The following is a 24,195-nucleotide window of genomic DNA, read 5'->3' as shown; positions in this document are numbered from 1 at the left end:
ATTATTATTATTTATTATTATTATTATTATTATTATTATTATTATTCAGTAGTTTTATTTTTATAGCGTGCTTTCACTTCACTACCGAGCGCAGCTCTGTGTGCCTTGGGTATGTGCTGTGATTTGTGGTGATGCTCTGATGGTAATTGTATGGAAAGTGTTCTGCGTAGGATGTGTGCAGTGCCTAGTAGTGCAATTTTCTGTATGTTATATGTGTTTGTAAGTCCTGGTGTTTTTGTTATGTATTTGTCTGAATATTTTTTATCATGCCTAATGCACCTATTATTATTATTATTATTATTATTATTATTATTATTATTATTATTATTATTATTGTTATTATTTTTTTTTTTATTTTTATTTTTATTATTATTATTATTATTATTATTATTATTATTATATTATTATTATTATTATTATTATCATCATTATTATTATTTGCTTAATAACACTCTACCTACTTGGCTGGGTGGTATGGTGAACTTCAGCTGTTCGCAGTCATTAACTTAATCTGACTCTTGTTTAACGATCATGCTTGAAGTAACTTTTGGGGGACCCTTACAACTCCAAGCAATGCGGATTTTTGCAGGGGTTCAATCTTGCGATGTATACCAATGTTTTTTGTGCCATGTCATTAGTTTCTCGTTAACTCTTCCAAGTACGCTAATTACTACTGATATCACGTCCACAGCACATGTACACTCATTCCTAGGATTTGTTGTTTACCTCGGATGCCACTCTACGATGTAATTCTCCCAAGGTCTCTCGAAGCTTGTCCAACTATTGTATTTTCGGTGACATGAAACTAATAGTAGCTCGCATTTAGAGTTTGTGTATGTTAGATAATATGATGATGAGGCGGAGGATGAGGATGAGGATGATGATGATGAGGAGGAGGATTATGCTGATGATGATGAGGACGATGATGGTGATGGTGAGGATGATAAGAGGATGAAGAGGATAATGCTAAATAGGAAGAGGAGGTGTAGGAAGAATGGTAGCGTCTTCTACGTCCGAGAAAAAACTGTTCCGCAATTTCTTGAACGACCTGTCTGAACAAATGAGCCACATGTCGTCAGGGGTCGAAGTGATCGAAGACCAACGTGAGAGGAAATATTTTACTCAACAACAAAACCCACCAATCAGTGCCGGCATTGAAACCGTCTCTCGTGTCACACCCAAACCACTAGATCATACGGTGCCCTTCTATCCCCCATCTCTCTCTGTCACACACGCACACACAAACACACACACACAGACACACATAAACATAAGTGCGCATAAGGCGGCGAGCTGGCAGAAACGTTAGCACGCCGGGCAACATGCTTAGCAGTATTTCGTCTGCCGTTACGTTCTGAGTTCAAATTCTGCCGAGGTCGACTTTGCCTTTCATCCTTTCGGGGTCGATTAAATAAGTACCAGTTACGCACTGATGTCGATGTAATCGTCTTAATCCCCTTCTCTGTCGTTGTTTGTCTCCTCTATGTTTAGCCCCTCGTGGGCAATAAAGATATCACAAACATAAATGCGCATATGTGTGTGTGAGTGTTTGTGTGTATGCATGTTTGAGTTCGTGTGTGTGTTTGGATGTATGTATGCATGTATGTATACGTGTTTGTGTGTGTGTTAGCAAATATTCACACATTGATTGTAGAAGTGAGACAGAGAGAGGGAGAGTGTGTGTGTGTGTAAATGGAGGGAAAGAGAGAACTATATTGTCTGTAGAGACGAAGAAGAGAATGTAAAAAGTGAAACAGTGTGAAGAGAAAGATAAGAAAAACGAGTAAGAATGAGATGAAGGGAAAGTGGGGGGAGCGAATGGGCGGAGGGGAAGTGGGGGAAACTGTGGATGAGAATTTCAGAGAGAAAGACTTTGTAGAAAAGAGTCAAAGAGCGGAAGAGAATCAGAGGAAAGAGGAAGAAAGAAAGAAAGAGAGAGAGAGAGAGAGACATTGAGAGAAGGAAGGGAGGAATAGTAAGAAAAAGAGTTATATATATATATAGGAAAAGAGTAATAGAACAATGATAGTGAGACGGAGAGAAATAGTAAAATGGGGAGAGAATTGGAGAGGGAGTAAGAAGGATTGGAAAGTAAAATCTATGTTTTCTGATATTATGGGAGTAATGCATTCGGTTAAAAGGCTGCGTGTGTGTATGTGTGTGTGTGTGTGTGTGTGTGTGTGTGTGTGTGTGTGTGTGTGTGTGTGTGTGTCTGTGTCTCTGTGTGTGTGTAGATAGATAGATAGATAGAGAGAAAGATAAATAAAAAAATAATAATTAATGCATGGAGAGATAGATAAAAAGATATTGCATGAGAATGGCTCTGCCTAATTATGCGAGTGGCTTTGTGTGTGTATGTGTGAAACAGAGAGAGAAATAGAAAGAGGGAGAGAGAGAGAAAGAACAACGAAACCGAGTGTGAGATAGATGGATGGAGTAAGAGAGAGAGAGAGAAAAAGTGAGAGAGAGTGAGGGTTAGAACATTTAGAACAAAGGCGTGTGGAAGCTGGGAGAGAAAGAGAGATAATAAGAACCATGAAAGACTAAATGGAGGCGGGGAGCGGATGACAAAGTAAAAATTCTAGTATTTAAGCCAAACGGAGAGACGAGACGCCAAGATGTTGATCCTGACTAAATGACCCTTACATCTAATTAATTAATAATACTTTTGTATCTCTAATCTGATCTCAACGTAATAAAGAATTATTTTTCTGCACAATATTGGATTAATTACTTCTGCAACCGTATTTCTCCATTCTTCTAATCTCCATTCTTTTATTCTATTCTCCGTCACAATTTTCGACCATTCTTCCTTGTTCTATTCCTCTATTCTCTTTCACCTTAATCTAACTTTGTTTTTCAGCTTAATCTACTATTTTTCTCCATCTCATTCAATCACTCTTCCCTGTTCTATTCTTGTAGTTTCATATCCTTTTTTCCCTGCCATTGTTCTTTACTCTATTTTTACACTCTCTTTTCATATTATCCCACTATTCTCTTACTTTCTATTCTAGCAACATACTTCAGTCTGTTCTTCCTTCTCTTCTCTACTCTCATCTCGTTATCTCTATTCCATATTATATTCTTGCACATTTAATTACGTTAATTTGTAATCTCAGTCCCTTTATTGTCATAAACTTCTTCAGATGTTTGCACATTCATTCATTTTTCCTTATATAACTGTCCTCCTTCTTTTCTTTTCTTCTCCACGTTCGTTCTTTCGCTTTAAGTTTATTTCTTTTATATTTTTTTTTCTATTCTTATTGTATCACATTTACCTTTCTTTAATCGTGTAATCTGTTATACTTCTTTACAAAGTATATTCTTCACTCCTGTAGTTTGCATTCATCTTATATAGCCTTCTTCATTTCTTTCTCATGTAGTTATTTCATTCTCTTCGTCCTCGAAGTTATTCCCGTATTCTTCAGTCTTTTATGCTGATATCTTTTTCCGTCTACTATTCGAGCGTTGCCCAAAACATTAATATTCTCTTCCTTTCATAAAACACAAATATTATCCATTCTCCATTAATTGTATTTATCTGACATTTGCTACAGATTGCTGACACATGCTTCCATTATCTTCTTCCAACTGTTCTTTTTACCTTCCTATATTCAATTGCACAAAAACAACATAAAAAAATAACAGAAGCAACGAAAAACACTGGCATTGTAAATTTTATGATAATCGATGGCAGAAGACAAAGCCGTTTGCAATGGAATGACAGCTGTTGCTTATGCAGCAGAAACCTGGTTCTGTCAAAAATAGTTGTGTAGGAAGGTAAAGTGCTCTAATGTTTAAACTAGTTTCACAAAAAGAATTCGCTGCAAATTTGCTGGCAAGAATTCCTCACTAACACATCTTGAAACCTGTATTCTAGTAATAATAAATAAAATGTTCCTGCGTATAATTCTATACAATTGATAGTAAGCTAACTGTATTCTGGGAACAAGAGGTAGAATTGTGCTGAGGTGAATGCTGTAATAATACAACATCATAGAAACCTCTCAACCGCATTTTTGAAAATAGGAACGAATAAATACCCACTTCGAAACTGTCACAAGTTCTGTATTTCAAGACAAATTGTGGGAAAGCTCAGTATAAACCGAGTGTGTTCTCGCCTAGAATTCCATTTAATAAAATTCAAAAGTCTGAAATATCAAACTTGAAAATAGTTGTCTTTACACTGAGTTGGAAGAAGGTTATTTCTGTAGTTCTACGCTGAATATTAGAATTCTTGCTTTAACTTTCTGATTCTACTCTTCTCAGTGGAAGCGAATTCACTAATTGGCTACATAGAGAGTTTTTGAGAAATATTGAGCTTCAGGGGTCAATTACACGAAAATTGATTTCTTTATGTGTTTAAACAAGACGCTTTCTAGCACAGTGTGTCAGTTCGGTGAGTTATAAGTGGAACGAGACAAACATTTCAAGGGGAATGCGAACAGCGTTGGCTGTAATGAACTAACACCCTTCAAGCCAAAGACACATATTTCAACTCTTAGCTTCACACATTAGTTATTTGTTGTTGCTGTTGTTGTTGTTGAAATGTGCTAATCAGAACAGTAACTTTTGATATAAACAGTCTTTCCCAGCAACGATTCCATGACTTCGTAGCGAAATTGAAAATAACTGGATAAAAAAAAAATGGCAAATTCGCACACGTAAACACACATATATAAAAGTAACCACAAATACATATATATTTCTCACTGTATATGAGTGTGTGTGTGTGTGTGTCTGTATGTGTATCCCTGTGTGTGTGCGCGCGAAAGTATGCGTGTGTGTTTCTGTGTGTGCTTAGCATAGGGACGATAAAGAGCAGATTTTGAGGATGACATGGTTATGAATTACAGAGTTTCCATTCTTTAACTCTTGTCATTATGTTGTACACTTTGACGCTTCCGACGGAGTAATTTTTTTTTCTTTTCGATCCCCAGTCAGCGATTATTGATAATAGCCGATACGTTCCTGATAATAAAATTGTTACTAAAAGCTGCACAAATGTCAGCAAGGTATGTATAGTGAGGCTGCTCTGACGATTGCTAATTACAGTAATCATAACTCATTCACTTCTGAAGGTAGTTTTATTTCGGGTACCTCTATATATAGTTTAATATGAGTTTGATGATATTGTGGCTGGAATTTATTGAATTCTACATATAAAGCTTAATCGTCATCTTTGTAATTGCGAACGTTACGATTAATCTTAATGATGAGGTTAATCTCAACATTGTGCTACTAAAAGACAGTATTTTTATTGCTATTTCGTTTTCTGATGACAATAAAAATAACTGAGTTGTCTCCCATCATTCCAAAACCAAGAACACTGAATACTTAATGATTAAAAAGATTGTTACAGAATTTATATGTTTTTTTTTATTAGATTTTATTCTTGGCAATGACTGCTTGCACCTTCGTAGGTTTGGCGTTTGATAGCATAACGACTTTAAGGAGTTAGGCTAATGAGGTGTAGCCACTTCGATACACACAGAAAGCGGTGGAGAATAGAAGTAAAAATGGGATTAAGATTTACACTGGATATTAAGCGATAACTATTTTACTACATATCAAAGCTGGGAACTGACGCACTTCATTATCGAATCCAATATGAAATGCATTTTCATTCTTGGCATTCAGTTCCATATATTTTTTCAACAACAACAGAAACACACCTTTCATATTGCCTACATGTGCTTTTGCTATCACATATACTGCCGACATCGCCAGAAATAGAATTTGTGATAGAAAATATTTTGAAGTCTCATTATTATTTAGTTTGTACTAATAGCCGTTCATTCCTCCATCTGAATTATTAACAATATTTCATTCCCATATGAATATTTATGCTCTTCTTGTCGTTTTAGGCATAACGTGTGGCTGAATCCTGTTCACATAATAGTGCTGGGTGACCGTTGACATCCTACTTGACGAGGCGGAAGGAAATTATGGGATTTTGCTTTCATATTTACGGCAATGTGTTAGTTCTGACACCCGTTATTTAATCCCGTGGAGGCGCAATGGCCCAGTGGTTAAGGCAGTGGACTCGCGGTCGTAGGATCGCGGTTTCGATTCCCAGACCGGGCGTTCCTTAGTGTTTATTGAGCGAAAACACCTAAAAAGATCCACGAGGCTCCGGCAGGGATGGTGGTGATCCTTGCTGTACTCTTTCACCACAACTTTCTGTCACTCTTACTTCCTGTTTCTGCTGTACCTGTATTTCAAAGGGCCGGCCTTATCACTCTCTGTGTCACGCTGAATATCCCCGAGAACTACGTTAAGGGTACACGTGTCTGTGGAGTGCTCAGCCACTTACACATTAATTTCACGAGCAGGCTGTTCCGTTGATCGGATCAACTGGAACCATCGTCGTCGTAACCGACGGAGTGCTTCCATCATTTAGTCCCGAAGTTGACGTTGCGAATTAACCTTAATTTTTGTAGTTTTCTCAGTTAAGTTTAAAATTACATATATATATAAATCACATCTAGCTCAAGTTGATTTCGATGCCATTCTCTTTCAAGCAGAAGGAAGAATGCAAACTTTTAATATATTTTTTCCGAATGTGAAACCTCAGGACCAAATTATTCTCACCTCAAAAGCTTTCTTTCGCTGTAAAACGCTCAGAAGAGTTGACGGAAATAACACATTAGTTATTAAGAAAATTATAGTAGAGGTTAAACAATCACAATGCGATAACCATTTCAGAAGAATATATTTGATATCTAATTAACAGATATTTTTGTGAAAAACGAATAAATATTACGTATTTATGATGGAGGGTTTAGAAATATATTCTCTTCTGCAACCAGTGGCATCATAGCGGCTCACCTTTGATATAATTTCAAAAGATTACAATTTGGCTGTACATAATTCCAGGAGAAGCATCGTAATTGTTGCTTCATACAGATTAAGATATTTTTTTTAAATGTTGGCTAAATATCATGGAAACGAAGTTGTGTTCCCAATGGAGAAAATGATGGAAGATTCTTAATACATCCTTTAAATCTCTTTTTCACTTGAGAAAGAACTTCTTGTTTTGCGTTCTCTTTGATGTTCAATTATCTGTCTGGTCTGTACTTGAGATTAATCAATATGATATGCTTTACTTTGGAAGATGTCTTTTTCTGCACGTCCAATTTCGTGACTGGTTTGTCATTGAGCTTTGTATAGATCTGACAGCAGATTCAGAATTTTATAACAATAACAGAAAGAAAGAAAAGCCCCGAGGCTTACAAAATCTGTCCAATAACAGACTATCAACAGATGGAATGGAATTGGGTCACGAACCAGTTCACAAAGTACAAAATTCAAGAAACATCAACTCGACGAAGTACAACAACTATATACGGGGATGTGTGCGTGTGTACTTGTGTATCAGTACGTGTTCTGCTATGTGTGTGTATGTGTATGTTCCTGTCTATGTTTCTGTGTGTGTGTATGTGTATGTTTCTGTGCCTGTTGCTATGTGTGTGTATGCATATTTCTTCCTTGAGAGCAGAGGATTTAAACGAAGTTTGAGGTGAAGAGATTTCAAGGGAATCATTTCGAAAGTTGTTGCAAGATTCTAAGAAACCTCCCACAGTTTTCTCTGGCTGAAGAGTAAAAGAACCCCACAAAAACGTGCTTTTGAATACGAGGTTTGAAGCCAATGAACAAGAACACACACACACACACACACACACACACACTCAAATACATATATGAGTAGCATATATGTACATGTGTGTGTGTGTGTGTGCTTGCGTACTGGGAGACGAATAGAGTACATAGTATTACATTAAGAGATGGTTTCAAAGAGTGCCTGGAGTACTGTTGCAGCGCGCCGACAGTTCGGAGTACATGGTTGAACGCACAGTGAGAGCCGGCAGTGAGCTACATGAAGCAGTGTGCCGAGTGACATTGCTGTGCTCATTTTGCAAGTTGTCAAATTTGTGTTTTTGTGATCACGTTTATAGTGTAGTCTGAGAATGTTGTCATGGACAAGAAGCTGGAATAAAAAGTCAACCTGAAATTTTGCTTTAAACTTTTTACAAGCTTATGGTGTCGAGACATTGAGTCGTACGCCATGTTTCTTGTGGCATGAGCGTTTCAAAATCTGGAGAACGTTCCTAGAAGACAATGACAGATCATGAAGACCTGACAGGAGCGTCACGGCTGGAAATAGAGAGAAAATTCATCGTGTGTATGAGGATCGCCGAAGGACAATCAACGATATTGCTGATGTTGTTGGTCTGTCGTATGGGTCCATGCAGGTAACCATAAAACCTGAATTGTTTCCGCCAAGTTTGTTCCTCACCTGCCGACACATATATATATATATGTGTGTGTGTGTATGTATCTATGTATATGTTTATCAGATTGTGATCATGTATGTGTGAGTATGCTGTGTCTGCGTTTCTGTGTTTGTATAAATAAATACGATGAAAAATTTCACTTTTTAAATTGCAATTTAATAACCCAATTTTGTTTAGCGAAATTATATGAACTGAGATGTCAGTTACCGCCGATTTAGTACCGATGTCTATCAATCAAATCTCTACAGGACTGCATAAACACACACGCGCGTGCACACCCATACACACACATTCACGTATTTGGGTTTTTTTTCATTTCCCTTCCTCTCTCTCTCTCTCTCTCGGGGTAGAACATAGAATGCAAAACGTATTCGAATTGTTAAATTTATCTTCATCACAGCATGAAACTAGTATATAATATTTTTTTCTGTTTCATTTTCCGTTGCTATTTTGGAATGTTTGTGTGGGTGTTTTCTGAAGATGTGTCCCTTTAAAGAGAAACACATGCACAAGGAGTCACACACACAAAAGCAAACTTCTACACACAGAGAGACACGAGCACCCACAACCACACAATATGAGGGCCCCTATCAAATTATCTTTGAAATCTGTTGGACAAGATGGCAGCCAGCTCTGAAAGTGTATTGTAATAAACTCAAAGTGAAAATCACTCTAGAAGATCCTTATTAAATCTTCCCCTTTATTTTGGTATAATAACGGATAAACTAATAGCTACGTGATTGAATCAATAAATTTAATTAAATTTTAATATCAGTACTATGATTAATGCTAATAATATTAATACAGCAGTTATCCTTTTTATGATACATTGCAAAAATGTAATAAAGATTATTGGATCAATGAAGTTGAAATGAATAGAAATGCTTGAAGACACAAGGAGACTCAAGTTGTTGAGATGTGTATTGAGTGGGGACACCCGTTTATTATCTTTACACCCAGGTTTGTACTAACCCTGAACGGCAGTACTTGCGGCGAACACATCTATGAGCTGTATATATTTTCCAGAGGCAGAAGACGCTCTAGTAAAATTTGCAGTAAAAATAGCAGCGGTTATCTTGTAGTCCTTGGCACTAGAAGCAACTTTGGTGACTGAGAGGGTGGAATAAGTGTGGTATAATCTTTTGCCCTTTAAATCCTATGAAATATGCATGTCTCACTATCGATTTATTTCTGGGTCCGATTGAATCTTATAATGACCTATGGCTATGGACACGTGAAGACGTGAATAGCTGCTCACATACAAAACCCTGTGCCGGACAAACAATTGGGCCTGGATTTTCAGACAGAAAACGAAAGTTCAAAGTATATACACACCCGGGTGCACACACATCACACACACACACACACACACACACACACACACACACACCACACACACACACACACACACTCACACTCACACATAATGTGCATGGTTTTGTGTTTGTCCTCCGCTCCCACGTGAAAATAGGTGTTGATTTGTTTAATCGTAACTTAGCGGTCCACTGCAATGAAAACGACAGAATAAATACCAGGTTGAAAGATGTCAGCAATGGCATCGATTTCTACGGCAGAGTATTTCTAGGTTGTGTTCCAGCATAGTTACCGCCCGAGGTATGTTGTTTTGTTTTGTTTTGTTTTTCCAGTTTCAGCTCTTGAGCTGTGGCCATGCTGGGGCACCGCCATTGTGGTGAATAGAGGACATCACCCCCTGCCAGAGCCTCGTAGAGCTTTTTAGGTGTTTTCGCTCAATAAACACACACAACGCCCAGTCTGAGAAACGAAACTGCGATCCTGGGACCGATTAGAAGATAAAAGTCAGGAATATATAATAGGCGCAGGAGTGGCTGTGTGGTAAGTAGCTTGCTAACCAACCACATGGTTCCGGATTCAGTCCCACTGCTGGCATCTTGGGCGAGTGTCTTCTGCTATAGCCACGGGCCGACCAATGCCTTGTGACAGGGTTTGGTAGACGGAAACTGAAAGAAGCCTGTCGTATATATGTATATATGTGTGTGTGTGTGTGTGTTTGTGTGTTGGTGTTTGTCCCTCTATAGCATTGCTTGACAACCGATGCTGGTGTGTTTACATACCCTTCACTTAGCGGTTCGGCAAAAGAGATCGATAGAATAAGTACTGGGCTTACGAAGAATAAGTCCTGGGGTCGATTTGCTCGACTAAAGGTGGTGCTCCAGCATGGCCGCAGTCAAATGACTGAAACGAGTAAAAATAAAAAGTATGTATATAAGTGTAGGAATGTTTTTTGGTAGTTATGACTTTAAAAGTCCCTCCTAGCGTGTGGCATTTATATGCAATAATGCCCTCTATATAATATAAATAGATATTTTCAAGTGGAAAAATTTACAGATTTTTTCTCTTATGAGTTTTTCACGCTAACTACCTGATAATTTCTTATTAAATTCTCTTATTAAGATTTTATCCTATTTTTAAATAAATAAGTGTAGGAATGTATGAATATGCATATTTTCTTATATGTATACATATTCTTTTGTTTTATTCTCATACTTGTATTTCAGTCATTCGATTGTGGCCATGCTGGAGCACCGCCTTTATTCGAGCAAATGGACTACAGGACTTATTCGTTGTAACCCTACTAATTACTATATTAGTTTCCTTTGCCGAACCGCTAAGTTACGGTGACGTAAACAGACAAGCATCGGTTGTGAAGCGAGGTTGGGGAAACAATCACGGACACTCAAACACAGACAATGTATATATACGTAATATATATATATATATATATATATATATATATATATATATATATATATATATACTATATATCATATATATATATATATATACATATATATATAATATATATATATATATATATATATGTGTGTGTGTATATATATATGTGAGTATGTATGTATATGTATGTATATATATTATATATATATATATATATACATGATGGGATTCATTCGGTTTGTATCTACCAAATCCACTCACAAATCATTGGTTGGCCCTAGAATATAGTAGAAGTCACTCGCCCAAAATGCCACGCAGTAGAACTGAACCCGGAAACATGTGGTTGGCAAGCAACTACTTACCACACAACCACCCCTGCACCTATATATATATTTATATATATATAATAGTTATATTATATACATATCTATATATATATATATATATATATATATATATATAATATACATATATACATATATATATATCAGAAGAAACCCCAAAGTAGCTGAGAATTCGCTCTGTGTGACAAGCCCATTGTAGCTCTATCTCCCGCCGTTAGTAGCCACTTGATGCAACCCTCAGACACAAATCTTCCAACTAACATCGTCCACGGAAGCCATACCGTCACGTGCTACGTCTTTGTTTTGCAGTGTTTCTATCCCTATTCGTCAATTTTTGCGATGACTGTAACGAAGGAACAGTGCTTCCTGGAAATTCTGCATGCTTTTGGAGTAAACGGCGGCCACAACAGTTATCATGCTTCAAAAAGTTTCCATGGACGCTGCTATGAGCAAAACACAAGTTTACAAATGGTTTCCATACTTGAGGAATGGTCGCTTGCCATTTGAAAACGAAACTCGTTCAAGGTGACTGTCGATCGTCCGAGCGAATGAAGACATTTCGAAAATTAATGAAGTTGATCTGAGAGCTAAGTCGCCGATCAAATGACGAACTGTTGATATGACTACTGTGTCGTGGAGCTCCTACCAACGAATTTTGAGCGAAGAATTGCGAATGAAAAGTGTTACAGCAAAATTTGTGCTTCGCTTACTCACGGAAGATCAAAAGCACTCACGACTGAATGCATGTCGTGTACTGAAAGAACAGTTGGAAATGGATTGGGACCTTTTTTCGAAAATCATCACTGGTGACGAAATCTGCTGCTATGGCTACGACTCGGACCGAAGCAGTAATCAAGTCAATGGAAGTATTCTATGTCACTGCGCCACCGAATATCACGTTAAGTGAAGTCCAATGTCAAGAGAATGCTGATGTGTTTCAGCGATGCGAAAGGAATTGTCCGCACAGAATTTGCTCCTCCTGGTCAAACTGCTAACCACACATATTACGTGGTATTTCTGAAGCTTTGTGAGAAGCGGTGAGACGAAAACGCCCCAGCCTGGGGCAAAGTGGATTGTGATGGTTTCATTACGACAATGCTCTTACGGGCACTGCTTTGACTGTAAGACAGGTTTTGAGCAAAAATAGCATCACCCCGTTTCCCAACCTCACTATTAACCCAATCTTTTTTCCCTATGAACAATCCTTCAAGGGAAATATTTTGCAGATGTGGAAAAGGTGAAGAAAAAAGACGGAGAGGTTAACAAGCATCATGTCAGAAGAGTCCCAGGATTGCTTCGGACAACGGAAAACGCGTTTGAACCGGTGGATTGCTTCAAATGGAGAATATTTTGAAGGCGATAAGGGTACAGACAGCCAACAATTTGTGCTGCTTTCATGCAATGAATTAATATGATTATATATACAATGTGTTTTTGTTTTCTAAGGTGAGATAAGAGACAACATATAAAATTTGATCCCATACATCAATTATGTAATTACATGATTCTGAAGAGAGAGAGAGAGAGAGAGAGAGAGAGAGAGAGAGAGAGAGAGAGATTGAGAGAGAGACTGCTTAATGCAGCCGAACGTCCTCTCAACGATGATCAAAATCAATTTTGATTGTCTCATTTATAATGTTGCTGTAAAAATGTACCTAATCCTACTTCAATCACGAGATCTTGTAAGATTTAGAGAGCAGCATTGTTGAGAGGGTTCTGCAAAAAACATAGTGAACATGATGCAACATTAATAACGGTTGCTATGATGGGAGGGTGGGGAGAAGGAGACTAGTTGCGGGAAGAAGTAAGAGTTGATGAAGCGGATGAGGAAGAAAAAGCAAGCGGAGCTGAATGTAGAAGTTTGAGTAGGATTAAAAGACGAGGGTGGGGGGGGGGGGGTGAACATTACGAAGTAGAAAATGGAAAAGAAAGAAAGAAATGTACAAAATGGAAATCAACGGAAGGGAAATGCAACAAAGTGGGTGAGAGAAAAGAAGAAGGAGAAGAAGAATAAGAAGAAGGAGAAGAAGAAGAAGAAGGAGAAGAAGAAGAAGAAGAAGAAGAAAAGAGAAAGAAGAAGAAGAAGAAGAAGAAGAAGAAGAAGAAGAAGAAGAAGAAGAAGAAGAAGGAGGAGAAAAAGAAGAGGAAGAAGAAGAAGAAGAAGAAGCAAGAAGAAGAGAAGAGAAGAAGAAGAAAGAAGAAAGGAAATAGGAAAATAACGGTAAGAACGCAGAACAATTATATATTATATATATATATATATATATATATATATATATATATATATATATAAAATTAACAATTGAGGAATGGACTTAATAGGCCATTCGTCCACTAGAAAGAGCAGCCAGGACTCAAACCGCTAAGTAGTATTAGTTCAGAAATTAGGTGAAAATTTTCACCTAATTTCTGAATTACTACTACTTAGCGGTTTGAGTCCTGGCTGCTCTTTCTAGTGGACGAATGGCCTATTAAGTCCATTCCTCAATTGTTAAATTTTATATATTTAGTCTTTGACTATTTTCTCTTTCCCACTAGACCGCTGGTAGCGATAAATTTCTATTGAATTTTTTGCTACCCTAAATTGATTATTGAATATATATATATATATATATATATATATATATATATAATATATATATGTTTGTAGAAGGTTGAAAAGGAACACACCAGTTGAGACAAAGCCGACATTTTCTGTCAGAACATGTAAGTTTCGTGGTTTCTTTGCTTCTCTTATCAAGTATTTAGTAGCTATTTCCTGTTTCTGGATATCGAACACATAACCTTCTAGTTGGGACTTAATGTATCTATCCCAGGTCTAGTATTTGCTACACTTCCTGCCAACGCCGTTCTTGCCCTTTCCTTACGGGATAGGCACACATGCATTGCATTTTGCTGGTGTGATACCTGTTTCTATGCTTATGCTTATATACATGCATGATATGTACGTACGCATGTATGCATGTATGTATGTGTGTGTCTCTATGCTTGTATGAATATATGTGGGTGTGTATTCGTGCTGCATTGCTTAATCGGAGAGAGGGAGAGAGGTTAGCTCACAGTAGTTTAGGTTCAACATTTTGTAGCCATGTATCTGGGTGGTGGATGCAGTATATGTCTAATCTCATTATAGGAATTGGTAGCCGAAGTCTGCCAAACAAACCAGAGAGCGTCATCATTCGTTCTAACGCAAAACCATTTTCACTTCTGATACATTATATGAAGTAACCTATGCAAGTCACTTCTAATCTTGTCAACTGGTGCTAATGTATCCTACCCATGCGGTGTCGTTAATTCCTCAGAACCTGATAGGTATTCTAGCTACTGTTACTTTCGACAAAACAAAATTTCTGGCTAAATACTCGATTCCTTAGGATTGGGTGGTTCTTTTTTATAGACGGAAGGATTATGCTCTCACGTCTTCTCAATCATAACTAATCTGAATACACATAAAATCCACAGCAATCCTTACTTTTATCAACCATTGAAGCAGCAGAAAGAGTTGAAATGGTTCGAAGCGAAAGCAGCAGCTGCAGTCAGTAGCAGAGACGGTAGTTTATTTCAGCAGAGTCAGCGAAAGGACGTTAACTCTATAAGAATACGAAATAAAACTATCCCAATGATGCTTGTCAATGGATTGCGCGGAACGTTAATGAAATGTTTGCATTCTGATTGAAGTTTCTTGTTATAGGAACGAAACGTGGGACATTTATGTTCATAATGGTATATATATCAACATATAAGAGTGAATGCATGTCTCTGTAAATAGATATGTAGTCTTTTATTTTTAATTATTCGAGGTTTTCCTCTAAGGAACAAGCTTCACTTTTGAAACGTAGAAAATAATAACAAATTCACATGTTGAACTTGAGAAAATTTTGTTTTTGCTGTTCCTGGTTATAGATTGTTATTGTATTCCGAGTGCTTGCTGGTAGATTTCCTTTTAGTGAAAACCTCTGCTTATCCAGATTGTCACATATGTATTTACTTACTGAATCAAGTGCGTCAATTATTATTAGTATAAACGTGAATTTATAACCTGAGTATGGAGTTTGACGGTTTCGAAGCAGTTTTACGAAGCTACCCTTTTTTCTTCGGTTTTTGAAGAGATATTTACATTAGCGGGGCCACTGATCCCTGCAACGGTCCATACTTTTCCCGGTATGTCCTAAATAACAATGTCCAGTCGGTTACGGTTACGTGTGCAAAATACTTAGATGGCAAAGTTCCACCGATATCCTTTGAGTTCATATGTATATACTCAATAACCCTATCGTTCTAATGCATGCGTTATGTATGTACGTATGCATGTATGCATAATACTATATACGCTCTAAATTGACGACCTCAGGTTTGCATCTTAAATAGCGTAAATTTTGTGCAGCAGATTAATTTACGAAGAGAAATTCATTGTGCATGTGGCTTTCTGTTTGAGTTTCTTTAAACCCAAGCGAAACCCTGCACTACCTCCAGTTAAAATAAATGCTTGATATTCAAAGAACCATTATTAACGTGTAAATGTTATGTAAATATTCTGAAACAAAGTGTAAATGTTAGAAAGATTTATAAATAAATTTGCAGATCGATTAGAAATGTTTGACATTCTGCAGTGTGGATCAAGTAAGGGCATCGTCCTAACTTTCACTACAGATGGCAAATGACTGCTTTTCAGAAATCATCCGAGCGACCATTACTGCACACATCTCCGTCTCTCCTTTTGGGTATAAATCAGGAATATCTCAACCTCTCGAAATATTTCATGTGGAAGACATCTTGTTTGTAATGGAAGCAATCCTGTTTAATGTAGAATCGCTGGATTGTTTCCAAATCAGAATTGATATTCAAACAATGGTTTGACCGTAGCCGGCAGCAACAGAAGACATATACAATATAATTATTTTTAAGAGCATCAGCTTGATACCGTTTCCTTACGTCTGTTTTTCTCTTAAATGTGCCCTGAATCCATTCCAGCAGTTGTCCACACATTGTTAACATTTTAGTTACAAGTATACAGGAAGATACAGCTACTTATTGTTGTTATTATTATTATTGTTATTATTATTATTATTGTTGTTGCTGTTGTTGTTGTTGTTTTTGTTATTGTTGCTGTTGTTATTATTATTATTTATATTATCATTATCATCATCATCATCATCATCACCATTATTATTAATATTTTTATTATTATTATTATTATTATTATTATTATTATTTATTATTATTATTAGTATTATTGTTATTATTGTTATTATTATTATTATTATCATTATTATTGTTATTATTATCATTATTATTATCATTATTATTATTATTATTATTATTATTATTTATTATTATTATTATTATTATTATTATTATTTGCCAGGTGTCTGTGATGAAGGATGTTGTGAGCCATGGTGCACTCATCCCAGACGATTAGATGACACCTTTTAAGTGTTTGCCCCTGATCTGAGCTTTTGCTGATGATACATGAAGGCATCTAGGATGCTGCTATATTAAGATTTTAAAGGTCGAGTGTACTGTCCTGCCACCGGGTAACAAAGTAGCTGCAATCCCAGAGGAAGTTATGACTACCACGATGTTCTGGTGCTGCCTAACTTTGCAAGGGCAAGCTTCGTAATAAATGTTTTTTGTGACTCTCCAGGGGCATCCAATAAGAAGATTCGTCTCTCTCGTCGTCTCTAATCAAAACTCAGGTAATGCCAGGCCAAGCCGTTCCTTTTCGTATCTTCTGTCTGTAGTGACTCGTGAGCTACTATTGCAAAAACTGAGGCATTAATTGATATATCTAGAAACGTAGTATATGGAAAGCGATCGGCAGTAATCTAATGAACACCGAGGTGATCTCTACCCAAAACTCAAGTAATGTCAATGGACTTTTATCATAGTAGAATGAAAGGAGGAACCCACCTCGTTTCATCTTTGTGGGGCGCTGGAATGACGTTTAAATTTCTTGGAAATCTGGAATGGCTCAAGCATCCAAACAAAGATGAACCTGGATGGAATGACTCAAAGGGCGTCTAGTCTTATCCTGAAATAATGCGATACAAATCTTTGTTGAAATTTTGGGCACATTACCACCTGAGTGTCGTGCCTTGCTTATGTTCCTCTCACCAGATTGGAACGCCTGCTATTCTACATTTTCGTGAAGGAGTGCGTGGCATTGGTCAAAAGTTCCATTTTGTCAACATCCACTGAGTGGAAGACAGGACATGCAGTGTCTGAAAATGCACAGACATGCGCTGAATCTACAGCATCTCCAGGTTTCCTCAAGTGTAAGTAGGTGTGGTTACTGTTTATTAGACTGGCGTTTTCACAGCTTGTCTACCCGATTGAACTACACAGTCTTTGATGAAGCGTTGACCGAGGCAGGATGTCTGGAATCAAATGTTCAGTGAAGCGCTTACATCTCTCAGTCATTCAAGCAAAGCGGTAGATGGAATTTCGTCATTCGCGTTCTGGAAGAATTAGGGGTGGGGAAGAATGACAGTGTTCTTAGGGAGTATTCTTCAAGTGAGGAGAATCTGTTGGCTGGTTTGTTCCGGAAAGCTTTCCGGCTGAGGCTAAATAATAACTTTCAAGAATCTCTAGTATTCTCGAGGTGCCAGGAGTGGCAGCCTGTTCCAGAAAATATCTACAGGACTAGAAGTCAGCCAACCGTATCTGTGATGCGAGCTAAGCGACGAATATGCTCTTAACGCACTCGTACATTGCTCGAACACTGCTAAATTCTGCTATAGGCCATGAGCTGACGCAAGGGGGTTGATTCGGTGTAAAGATCCCATTACCGTCTTTCTTTGGTCAGTAATGACAAGAACTTTTATGTCTCTGGTGGCCATAATGAAAGTGATTGAGTTGTGGAGAACACTTGAATGGCTGAAAATAGACATCTTCACCGAGAGACAGGTCCTCTTGTTTCAAGATTCAACTGTAAAGAGAACTGAGGCCGGATAGGAAGGACAGGGTCCCAGTAAATTTGTTGAAAGATTACTGAGACTAACAAGGATGGTCCCGTAGCCCTTTCCCTTCAGTGTTCAAATGCCACCGAAGTCATCTTCGCCTTTCTATATTTCCAGGTTTGATGAAAAAAAGGGAGCACAGGGATCGATACAACAGACTTAGCCTTTTGTCAAAAGCAATTATCAAAAGCAGTAAGCTGAGAGAATCACAAGTGCATAGGATAGATGCTCTTCCGACTCCTTACGGCCTGAGCTCAATTCCCACAGAAGTTAACTCTGCATTTCGTCCTTTCGAGATCGATGAAATAAGTACAAGTCATGTGGCGGGGGCGATGTACTCGGCCTGCCCTCCCCCTCAAATAGCTGACATAGTGCTAAAATTTTAAACCATCGGCTATTACTATTGCCATTACTATTAACACCAACATTATTATCCTCCTCTTCCTCCTCCAACGCCGCCGCCTCCGGCCCATCAACATCATCATCCTCATCATCATCATCGTCATCATCATCATCTTCACATTGGACAACATCTTCATAACCATAACCGTCACCGTGGCACACATTTCTGTCCAGTCTCAGTGAAGTGAATATAATTTAATTCCGACTCCCACCTCATCCACAACCCATCCACGACAACAACAACAACCAACTAAAAGAAAGAAAGAAAAAAAACGAAAAAGGAAATGACAAATAAAAACCCAACATAAATTAAAACAGGTAAAAAAAAAAAAGAAAACAACAAAGAAATCACAACCCTTCCCTCCACCCAGCCTCCCCTTATTTGCATCAGGAACTAAAATAGGAGTAAAAGACTGCAAAAAGAACGTGAAAAAGCATTAATCAATTAATTAGTGCCTATTGGAAGACGACAATTGATTAATCGCATTTTCATACCATTTTGTTTTCAGAAACGAAATTCATTGTTTAAAACTTAGTTGTTATTTATTTGTCTTTTAATTTTATTTTTACTTTTTCTATACTATTTTCTTTTTCATTGTATTTTTCCTTCTTTCTTCTTTATTATTATTATTATTATTATTATTATTATTATTATTATTATTATTATTATTATTGTAGGTCTTGTTATTTTGCGCTTTGCTTTTTTAAGTATGTATATTATTTTAAGATTTATTACAAATTTCATTTCAATTTTCGACGTGATTTCATTCTATTTCATTATATATATATATATATATATATATATATATATATATAATATATATATATATATATATATGCATATGTATATATGCTTGTATGTTTGTTTAAGTTATATTTCATATGGTCAGCCTTTTAATTAAAACTTTTAATGAATATACAATATTATTATGCATACGTATATATTAATTCATTTCTTTGTGAAGGTTAGGGGTATTTCGAAAGGCTGACAAACATACACATATGGAGAATATGTCGTTATACATTATATGTATATATGTATGTATGCACATATATATATGTGTGTGTGTGTGTGTGTGTGTATGTGTGTGTGTGTGTGTATGTTTGTGCGTATATGTGAGTGTGTGTGTGTGTGTGTGTGTATGTGTGCACGTGTTTTCTAATTTTCTATTTTTGTTGAGCCGCTCCGAATTCCCTAGGTTTAGAGAATGTTTCTTTGGGAGATATAAGTCTAAACGGTCGATTCCTTCAACAAGGCACTCTGTTACTTTGGCACTGCAATGTTGTCTTGATATACTGTCACATATTTATATATTTTTGTGTGTAGAAATCTATAAATGTTTGAGTACGAGCTTATTTCTTTTGGCACTCCGTCGCTTACGAGGTTCTGTGTTCCAGTTCATTCGATCAAGGGAACGCCCTGCTCGTGAAATTTACCTGTACCTGTACGAGTACTCCACAAGCATGCTCTCTCCTTAATGTAAGTCTCAAGGAGATTCAGCATCACACATAATGTGACAATGCTGGCCCTTTGAAATACATAGGATGCACACTTTTGCCAGCTGAGTGGAATCTAGCCACGTGAAATAAAGTGTCTTGTTTCAACAACACTGCTCACAGCAGAGAATCTAACTAAAGTACTTACGATTGTGAACTGAATAACCTTGTCATTCACTCTGTCTCCGCGTATATATGCACAAAAGCACAGCGTCCCTCCCTATGCGTGCGTGCATGTATATGGAACTTATAGTATGCATGAATGCGCCAAGGTGGCGAGCTGGTAGAAACGTTAGCACGTCGGGCGAAATGCTTAGCGGTATTTTGTCTGCCGTTACGTTGTCAGTTCAAATTCTGCCGAGGTCGACTTTACCTTTCATCCATTCGGGGTCAATTAAATAAGTACCAGTTACGCACTGCGGTCGATGTAATCGACTTAATATCTATGACTGTCCTTGTTTGTCCCCTCTGTGTATAGCCCCTCGGGGGTAGTAAAGAAATAGGTATGTAGGGCGGCGAGCTGGCAGAATCGTTACCACGCCGGGCGAAATGCTTAGTGGTATTTCGTCTGCCGTTACGTTGTGAGTTCAAATTCCGCCGAGGTCGACTTTGCCTTTCATCCTTTCGGGGTCGATAAATTAAGTACCAGTTACGCACTGGGGTCGATGTAATCGACTTAATACCTATGTCTGTCCTTGCTTGTCCCCTCTGTGTTTAGTCCCTTGTGGGTAATAAAGAAATAGGTATGTATGAATGCTCCTGTAAACCTTGATTATCGTACTAGGGTATGTCTAAACTTAATATTCAAATGTATGTGTGCGTGTTTGTGTGTGTGTGTGTGTGTGTGTGTGTGTGTGTGTGTGGTGTGTGTGTGTGTCACATTACTAGAATTGTTAAAAATAAACGTTGAAACCCAAGACATTTTGGATAATGTGTTACTTTCCATGAAGGTATTTCCCTAAATATCGGTATTGTTATTGACTGATGAACATTCTGTCAAGACTTTTAATCACGTCACCTCGTCTCGGGTGCATCGATTTATATTTCTATTACTAGTTAGGTTATGAAACACAGTAGTAGAACGTATGTTGTTGATCAATTTAGAGTGAAACAGCCGTTGAAGAATATGGTTACAACAAGTTTATAAATATGAATTAGAAATGTAAAAATTACGTTCGTTATATATAAAGTTAGTGATTTGAAATATGGATCAGTTTGAAGTCTGAATATTTTATATTAAATCTAAACTTTTGTACACCTCTTATGGTTCTGTATCTGACTATTGGTCTGTGTTGGTCGCTAATTCTGCTTCTGGCTTAACTAGGTTGAATGAAGCGTTTTAGAACCAAGCTATGTTGAGGGTGGAAGGTTATTGTCCTGGTTTTTCCCTCCCATGGAACACGCGTTTTAGTAGCAGTGGCAACTTGACAACTGATTATTCTTTATACTCTCTAGAACAGCGACCTGGCGGAATCATTAACTCGCCAGGTAAAGTGCTTGGAGCGTCTTGCCGTTCTGAGTTCAAATCACGCCGAGTTCGCCTTTGTCTTTCATCTTTTCCGGGACGATAAAATAAGTGCCAGTTAAACACTGAGGCTTGATTTAAGCAATTGACCCCGTCTCCCTAAATTGTTGGCTTAATGCCATATTTGAAGACCAACATTATTTGGTATAATTTTCCACCAACGTCAGTATGAGGCCAACTTTGCTTCATTTATTTCAGTTTTAGCAGTCCTTATTACCACATTATTGATTTGATATGTAATAGCTTTATTCATAATATTTTTATATCAGTTGAATCCATGCATTTTAAGAAATTTCGTTCAAGTGCCACAGTAGTGTCTTTGTGTCCTTTTTAATGTCATTTAATATGACAAGTTTTAAATATTCGTCCTAAACCAGGACTGCCATGTTATTTTCGTAAACAAGCTTTACTACAATGTACTGTTGCTGAATATCTCACGTTGTGGGATTTAAAAATAGTAATATTCTAAGTTTTAAAATTGTTGGATATCTTTATTCTTCTAGTCTCACTCTAAATTCAACTTACCTCTTTGACTTCAATATGGGTCTTGTGATTTCATACGTTTTGCCTGTTAGAAGCCATTTTAAGTTCTAATTCATTTCGTTTTAGTATACATTATTTCATAAATTCCACAAGAAGTGATTCCTGTATATTCTTTTGATATTCCTTTTAATCCATTTCCTTTTTATTAATCGCACTCAAATTTAGGTAGACATTTCACGTTACTTTAATGTTTCTGGTGTCGCTGTTGCACCCAACATGATTTATCGACGACGTTCAATTATGAAGCTGGTTTATCTTTATATCTATTGAGCATATAATCGATTCACGATTTAATGAACTGTGCCTTTTATCTTTTATATTTTTCATGTTTCAGTCCTTCGATAAATGATGTGATCGAATAGTGCTGTGCCAAATGTTCCTCGGGGGTCGGGGCGGAATAGTTATCCCTTTCAGTTGTTGTTGCACCTAAGTCATGGTCCTTCCACGTTTCTGTTTCAATCAAGAAACTTGCTCTTCTTAAGGATATTTGGAATTCTGTATTTCCTCATTCTGACGACAAACCCGCTTCATAGATTTGTGCTTCACAATTTTATTTTTAATGAATTTTGTCACCTATTTCAGCGAATATTTGCCTTGAGGAGATTACTTATATGGTTGGTGCTTATATCGATATCTTGTGCCGAACGGCTATGTTGCAGCGTTGCGAGGATCTAAACAATTCAATGCCAATTATCAAGCAGTGGGGTGGACAAACATAAACATACACACACGCATACACTCACAGAAACACACACACACACACACACGCACGCACTCACAAACACACAAACACACACAAATAGGCTGACTAAAGCCGAAGCCATACGGCTGAAAAGCAAGTATCTTAACCACTGAATCTCTAGCAGAGTAATATTCTGTAGTCTTTAATACATAGGTATAATAATAATGTTTATTCGTTTATAATATAATTAGGTTTAAAAACCATTAGTGTAATGTTTCGTACCATTTTAATTTCATTTAGCACTCTTAATTGCAAATATTATTATTGTTAATTCCAGGTAGGTTATAAATAGGTACATTTTATATTTGTTTTAGAAAACTTCATGTGAATACTACATTCATTTTAATTTTATTTCCCAATCTCTGATTATATAGCATTTTTCTGTGTCGAAATCATAATATCTGATCCATAGGTTAATGATTGAATGTTTATGTACATTTTAGATAAATTGTTTTAAATGCGGAGCTTACGTACTTTTTTTCCATGTTCCTCTCTATGTTTCTTTGATATATTTTTTGTGTGTCTCTAAACATGCAGATATTCATTCCTTTTAAAAGCTGTTTATGGATTTTATTTATTTTACAGTAATAGACTAATTGAATTGTATTTATTGTTTAAATTTCGTTTTGTTTTATACACGCATGTACATACATAATGGAAGTCTGTCGGGGTTCGACAATGACGTCAGTGATGCCGGAAGTGGGAGGACGCGCAGACGCGGCCACATGTTGGGCACGTAGCAGCAGAAGTAGGGCTGAGGATTCTCTCTTTTCAGGCTTGTCGCTTCTAGTCCAGGCTCTTGAGGCGTTTTCCCTCGTTCAGCTGTCTAAAAGGGCTAACATCCTTTTGGACAGCTGGACGCCAGAAGCAAGCGATCCCCAGCCACGGGCTAAAATGCCGCAAGCCTCAAGGGAAGTCTTCAAGCTCTCATTGTATCGCCTCAGTGGCCTTCCAGATGTTTCTTGCTCCAGAAGCCAGCTCAGAGACGATCATTTGTCCGATCCACCGGAGCTGGGCCTTCATGATGTGGGATTCGATCCCCGGAATTTCGGCTCTGCGAACAACCTCAGTGTTGGAGACTCTCTCCTCGCAGGAAATTCCCATAATTCGTCGACAGCAGCGGAGGTGAAACTGGTCAAATACTCGCATTTGCCTCCTATACAGCGTTCAC

The sequence above is a fragment of the Octopus sinensis genome, linkage group LG6, assembly GCF_006345805.1.
Source record: "Octopus sinensis linkage group LG6, ASM634580v1, whole genome shotgun sequence".
Taxonomy (NCBI): Eukaryota; Metazoa; Mollusca; class Cephalopoda; order Octopoda; family Octopodidae; genus Octopus; species Octopus sinensis.
This window is presented reverse-complemented; position numbering follows the sequence as displayed.